Source organism: Aegilops tauschii, chromosome 2 (assembly GCF_002575655.3).
Source record: "Aegilops tauschii subsp. strangulata cultivar AL8/78 chromosome 2, Aet v6.0, whole genome shotgun sequence".
NCBI lineage: Eukaryota > Viridiplantae > Streptophyta > Magnoliopsida > Poales > Poaceae > Aegilops > Aegilops tauschii.
In genome coordinates, this window is record NC_053036.3 from 553,863,181 (window position 1) to 553,870,551 (window position 7,371).

Consider the following 7,371-nt stretch of genomic DNA (forward strand, 5'->3'; position numbering starts at 1 on the left):
TAATTTCAGAAATTTGTTTTGAAACATGAACGTTTTTTGGAAAACACAAACGGTTTTTCAAAATTTTCAAAGCTTTTAAAAAATGCAACCCTTTTTCAAAACTTGTTTTTTAAAGGTGAATATTTTGTAGAACTATTTTGAAAACACAAACATTTTTTTTGATTTTTTTTGGAAATTACAATTTTTTTATAATATGTGAAAAAATATAAGAAAATAAAGAGAAAAGAATAAAATAAAAAAATCAGTGAAGAAAACAACAGAAAATATAAAAATAAAGAACCTTCCAAAACTGGTAAGAACCCTGGTTCGAACCTCTTGAAGGTTCACAAAACCGGAACCAACGTCGAATCTACAAAGCGTTAACTGGGTCGGCCCAGCTCAGTCGCTCATGTGCGAAAAGCCTACAGTCTGACGCAAAGATGAGATTATATAGGATTGTATTCCTTCTCGCTTGATGCAAGATAGAAGGCGAGCGTAAGATGGGCCGACCCGAGTACTGATAGATTTGCTATTTTTCATATTTGAAAATCAATATACTTAAAAGGAGTCACCACACATTTAAAAATACATTGTCTCCACATTGGATCAAGACCAATATCGGGGGGGGGGGGGGGGGGGGAGGGGGAGATAGATCTCTCTGGATGTGTACACGAATTCAAGTAAATGAAAATGTAGATATAATTTCTCCTATTTTTGATTTTTCTGACATATACTTGAAAAAAATACATTCTACATGTATAAATAATGTTCCACAAGTATAGGAAAAATATACAATATGTATTGAAAAAATAGAATAAATAATAAAAGTAGATATAAAAACCAAGGGAACCACATAAGTAAACTGATGAAGAAACATAGGCCCACAGGCACGACCTATTAGCATCCAGGCCCAGCAGGACATGTCTCATTGCAAACCAAGAGCCTCCTCAACCACCTCAAAAAAACACCTAAATAAACACCTCAAAAAAAATGAAGAGCCTCCTCAATGGCTCGACGTGTAGAGTTGCCTAGTAAGAGAAGCAAAAGTGGGAGCTCTGGTATCTAGGACCTCCTATTTGACACTCCTTGCACAATCCAGGAGCAAGACGTATGTGCACTGTAGCGAGCAGGGATCGAGCATTGTAGCGAATAGGGGACCGTCACTTCAACAAATAGGGCTTTTGTAGCGAACTGAATCGCTGTAGCAAACAAAATTTCTAAAACTGAATATTTTTTCCAAATTACAAAAAATATATTTTTTTAAACACGAACAATAATTAAATGTGTGATATTTTTGAAAATGTGAACATTTCTCCAAATTGGATTTAGAAAAAACTTTTTCAAATTTGCAATCATTTTGTGAAAGGCGGCCGCTACGCGTCGGCCGGCGGATGTTTCCGCCTGTAGCACCGTCCGATACGCGCCCCGACAACCGTCCGATCCAACTACCGCGCGCGTGACTATTCCTGTAGCAACCGCTCCGTTTCAGAAACAAAAAAACCCTGTTTGCCATCCAGACACACCTGTGCGCAGCGCGGCGCCAGCCCCCGCCACCGCGAAAACGCTGCTGCCGGCGCGCTACAGGGACTGAGGCCGTCGACGGCAAATCCTGCAACATAATGGCGCACCACATCGCGCGGCGCACGCTGGGATCCGACGCAGATCGAGCAAGCCGCGCCCCCTGCTTCGGGAACAGCCGTGGCCGTCGTTCTCAGCTCCAACCGCCGCCGGGGGGCTTCCGCCACGATATGGAGTATCGTCGTGGTTCACAACCCCCCTCCCCCGGCTGTGTTTCCTGAAACTACTTCGACAAGATCAAATCAGGGCAACAGGGTAAGTTTCTGAATCTGAATCCCTGAGCTGCGTGTCACAGTAACTGCTGTAGATCCTATTTATCAGAAGCGGGCTGTTTGATTCATGCTTGAAGCAGCTAAAAATAAAGTTTCAGAATTTTGTGGGTGAAGCCAAGGCACAACCCTAAACCCCTGCCTCCTTCTTGTATCTCCGTAACATGTATCTGAAACATCTCATTTTTGTTGTTTATCAACAGAAGAAACACATAGCTAGTTGTTGTCTCTGGTTTCAATTTTGTTTATGAATGGCATGGATTGAATGAATTTCTAAACAGCAAAATACAACTGTTGATGCCATGTATATGTCTATGCCATGTATCTATCTAGGCCATGTATCTGTTGATGCATTGTAGATGAAATTCTGAAATTCCAGCAATTCTGAAACAACAATATAACTTTTGATGCCTTGTAGATGAAAAAAGTGACTATTGCACAACACCTGCTATATTTTACGAAAATAAAAACTTGTGCCTCATTTCAGGAAGCTGCGACTGAAGGGGAAGTGAGCTATGTCCAAGGGAACTTTTCTGTCCATGATAATGAAGATTCAGATGGTTTGTTGCATTCTGATGATGCGATGCAAGATGATTCGGATGATGGAGATGTTTCGTCGCAGCGACTACCACCCTATGTTGGCATGGTCTTTGACACAATTAAGGATGCAAAGAAATTCTACAATGACTATGCCTTCAAGTTGGGTTTCAGACACACATATCTTCAACAAAGTAGAGCCAGAAGAAGGGACAGAAGCAAGAGGATGTCGTAATGATCAAGAGGGTCTTTGGGTGTGTGCACGCTAGAAAAGCTAATAAACCGGAAATAAGTAGCACCTCGGAGAGCATTGGAACAGAAGCAAGCAACACCAGCAGGCGGCCTGCTGCTATGGATATAACAAGAAAACGCTAGAAGAACAGGATTACAAACTAATCCAAACAAAATAATCTGAAAAAAGAGTATTCGCTGCACGTTCTGCAAAGAAGAAGGGCACAATGTGCAGACATGTGGACCACTCAAAGCTGCGACAGAGGCAGCGGCAGCACTACCTAAATGTCAATTCTGCTCAGAGGTTGGACATGTGGTACCAAACTGTGTGAACTTGAGAGCGGTGATGACAAATGCTCCGAGAAATGCCCAAGCAATGGAACTCAACCTCTAGGAAAAAATGCTCCAAAGAAATGCTCCATAAAGATGTTTTCCATTTTCTTTTGAGCCTCACATTGTGCTTGATTAAAAAACATTCATAGTTTCTATTTTGCAACATTGATGATGCATTTAATATATATTTCCATTTTGCAAAAACTATGTTACGGGAAAACAGAGGAAATAAAAAGATCTCATATTCTTATGTGTGCCTGAAATTGATACCTATGTGTGCCTGAAAACAGAGGAAAACAAAGCACTATCCTGCAAGAAAACAGACAAGAATGGCTCACATTTTGTATCTTGAAATAGTTTTGAATTTGTTGTTTTCTTTATTTTGTCCCCCTTACAATATTTTTGTTTTCATGTTACGACAAAACATGTTTCCAGTACTTGAAACATCTTGTGTTTTGAACAGTTTTTTGAGGTCTGGTCCAGAACATGAATGATGCTTTCAGGAAATGTTGACATATTCCCAGTATTGCTAAGCACATTTTGTCCCCCCTCCAGTAATTTACATACATACATGATGATGCAAGATGGTTTCAGTTAAAAAATGAACTGTTTCAGCAATATAATCCCAGTAAATATACATGGCACATGAAGTATGATTTCACTGTTTCAGCACAGAAAAAAACCAATGAAAACAAAAATATACCAAGCTGCAAAAAAGGCCGGTCATTTTCATTACCAACTCTCCATCAATCTCTAGTTCACATTCACATGGGTCAGCATGGATAATGCTCCAGCATTTCAAAACAAACTAAAAAAAAAGGAAAAAGGGACATGCCCAGCATGATAGATGCTCCAATCTTGAGTTCAACAAAAAACATCTAGATAGCTCCGGCATGATACTTGCTGTTTTCAGTTACATAAATGGATGTTTTGGACACATGGACTCACAAAATAAAAAAAAATTGAAACTAAGCTAGCGAGCTCCTGTTCCAATTGTCATCTTCTACGAGCTTCTCAGCAGTTTATGGAACTCTTCGGCTGAGTTGAGAGTGTTTTGAGGGTGCTTGAAAAGCTTCGGTGCTACGAATGTTCGGAAATTGAGCAACGGCCTCGTGTCCTGAGCATATAAAAATCAGAAATACAAAAAAAAGGAAAATATTAATATTTTGTGCACCCGCTTTGCCGACCAACGAGTTTGGAAGATAGGCATGCTGCGAAACAAGAGCAAAAACGGAAACATGGAAACTATCAGCAATGCATATCTACTTATCAGAGAATGAAAAGTATTGAATCAAAAGTTGAGGATTGCATATATAACTGCAGATAAAATGCAGGTTTGAAAGAACATTAGCTAATCCAACTAATTTCAGATAAACATGAGCTAAAAATTCATGGAACAGTAGCTAAATTTCAGAGAAAAGATATATGTAGTTTCAGAAGCAAAAACTGAGTTCCCTGTGCTATAATCTAGCAGTACAAACATTCCTGTAGTTTCAGAAACATAAGCTACAGACATAACCTACATACTAGTTTAAGAAAGGTAAGTTTCTCTGAAATTACATATATGTTTCCTTCCCTTCTCCGAAACTATATATATGTTTCTCTGAAACTACAAACTGGATAACTGCATGAGCTACAGAAGCTTTGAACTAAAAAGAAAAATCCTGCATCACTAGTTTCCTGTAGCACATCAAGTCTGTACCACTAATTCCCTACAACACATCAAAATCCTGCAGCACTAACTTCCAGATAAAAAATGCTACAAAAGTTTTGAGCTACAAACATTCAGAAAAGGATAGCATCAGCTACATCATGTCAAGGGGATAGCATGAGCTCCAGCAGCGTATTCTGAAAGTCAAATCAACAATTCTGCAACACTGGATCTGCAACATCCAAATCCCTATTGCACATCTACGCCACCTATATCATCTACATCATCCACCTCGGCGCCAACGACGAGAGCATCACAACATAAACTATAAGCGTCAGAAAAAATAAAACAAAGGGGATCCTACAGAAACTGCGCGCTCTGAAAATTCAGAAACACACAAATGGGATCCAGTGCACAAATTTTCAGCAGAAGGGGATCCAGTGCACAAATTTGTATCACAACATAAACTATGAGCTTCAGAAAAATGAAACAAGGGGATCCTACAGAAACTGCATGCTCCAGAAATTTAGAAACACACCTATGAGTTTCGAGAACTATGCGCTCCAGTGCACAAATTTTCAGCAGCATAAAAACTAAAAAAAATACGATCCTGAAACTCGTTGTCGCGCCGTCGAACTACCTACAACGCCGCCGAACTACCTACAACCGCTCTGCTCCTTGTCGCGCCATCGTCTCCATCACGGTGACATGCCATTTATTTTCTTTGAGGAAAATGAACTATGAAGGTAGCTAAAACTAACTAAACGTGACTTATGGACGCCACTTATTTACCATTTACATCCCACCTCCTCCCAGCGAATCGTTCGCCAACTAAGAGGGGTCCTATTTCGGTTATGTTTTGTTTATTTTAACAGTTCCCTAGTAAAAAAATCAAACAACTTGCATCCAAATTGCCAAGATCTAGAGTTGATTCTAAGAAAAACCTCCGAACTAGGTGAGAGCACGCCCGCTAATTTGCAGCAGCAAATAACTGAACTACCTTTTCACCAACCTAACACACATATCCAATGCAACAAATGAACAAGTTCGCTCGTTTATGCTTCCATCTCAGCCAACAAAACCAGACGAACAAGATGCTCCAAATCAATAGTCCAGTTCATCAGGACGCCAACAGAATGCCTTCCAGTAGAACAGCAGCCGCAACAGAATCACATCAACAGTTGAGGAACACAATCCATCCGCACAAGGAAACCTACAATTCTGACGCCATTTCTTTCCTTCGGGAAAATGTATGCTCAAGAAATCGAACAGGGAAACAAAATCAACCAGTGCAGGAAAATCCGCGCTAATTTCCGTCCGCCGCCCGTCTTCTGGAGCATTTTGTTCGAGGGGAGCGGGGGGTTGTCCGATCCATACCTGTCGGCCACCGCCGAACCCGTCGTCGTCGTTGCCACCGGGGAGGATATGTGCCCCCCCCCCCGCCACCGCCCTCCCGAATCCAGCCGTGTATCCCTAGCCCTCTCAGAGACAAGAGTCGATAGAGCTGGTCAGTTGCAAGAATAACTGTACTGAAACAATGGCTCTATTTCAGAAACGCACGCGCGTCACGCGGAAGCGGGGAGGCTGTCATCCGTCCAATCAACAGACGATCCGACGAACGCGGAGCCGGCGGATGTGGCGCGAGTGATCGGTCGGGTGAAGGAGAGCTTTTCCCTTTGTGAAAACACGAACATGTTTACAAATTTTGAACTTTCTTTAAATACTGATTTTTTTCCTAATTTCAGAACTTTTTTGGAAGCATGAACATTTTTTTGAAAGCCGAACCATTTTTCTGTAATTTAAAAGTTTTCCGAAAATGCGAACCTTTTCCTAGATATGATTTTTCTGAACATGAATATTTTTTCGAATTTTGATGTTTTTCTGAAACACAAACATTTATAAAATTTGCTCACAATTTTTAAAGTACAAATTTTTCTATAATCAGTGGAATAAATACTTCAATAGAAAGGAAAATAAATAGAAAAAGTAAAAACCCAAAAATCCAGTGAAGAAAAAAGCAGAAAATAGAACATCAAAGAACCTTCTACAGCGCCTAATGCATTTTTTGAGACTGCCATTGACTATTGATAAGATTAATAGTATATGAGATATATAATATAATTTTTTTATCATTGGAAGCTCCTTTTATGTATGAATTTAACGACATGCTGTTGTGTAACTTAAATGTCATATAATATTGCTCTAATATGTGGTTAAAGTTAGACTCAAAAAATTCATTAGACCCTATATATATTGACAGAGGGAGTGAGAACCCTGTTTGGAACCTGTTGAAGGTTCCCAAAACCGGGAATGAACGTCAAAGTGTTAATTGGGTCGGCCTAGTTCAGTCGCTCCTGTGCGCAACGCCGGCAGTTTGACACAAAGAGCGTTATATAGGATTTTATCCATATATCTCGCTTGACACAAGATGGAAGGCGTGCGTACGATGGGCTGCTTTTGTTTAAATTTCGAAAAATATATAAAAGTATTCCCACTAAAAAGTATTAAAAAATATATTATATATATTTGAAAATCAATTTACTTAAAACAAGTAATCACACATTTCAAAATACCTTGTCTCCACATTGGATCGAGACTAGTATCAAAGGCGCGGATAGATTTATGTGTGCATGCATACATGATTTCAAGTGAATGAAAATGTAGATATATTTTCTCGTACTTCTGTAACATAGCCTCTCTACGGGACAACATTCCTGTTGCCAATGAGATGGTTCTGAACTTTCATCCTTCTTCTAGTGCTGCCAAGTCGCAATGTATAAAAAATGTTTGCAC

At 39.9% G+C, this 7,371-nt stretch overlaps 1 long non-coding RNA gene across 1 annotated transcript; it reads right to left on the minus strand.

Moving 5' to 3' along the window:
- Positions 1–3,627: 3,627 nt before the first annotated feature.
- LOC120974681 (uncharacterized) lies at positions 3,628–6,062 on the minus strand. The gene is made up of 2 exons (XR_005770023.2): positions 5,956–6,062; positions 3,628–4,044 (listed from the first exon to the last, which is right to left on the minus strand). It is a non-coding gene; the product is annotated as an uncharacterized lncRNA (long non-coding RNA).
- Between the last annotated feature and the right edge of the window lie 1,309 nt (positions 6,063–7,371).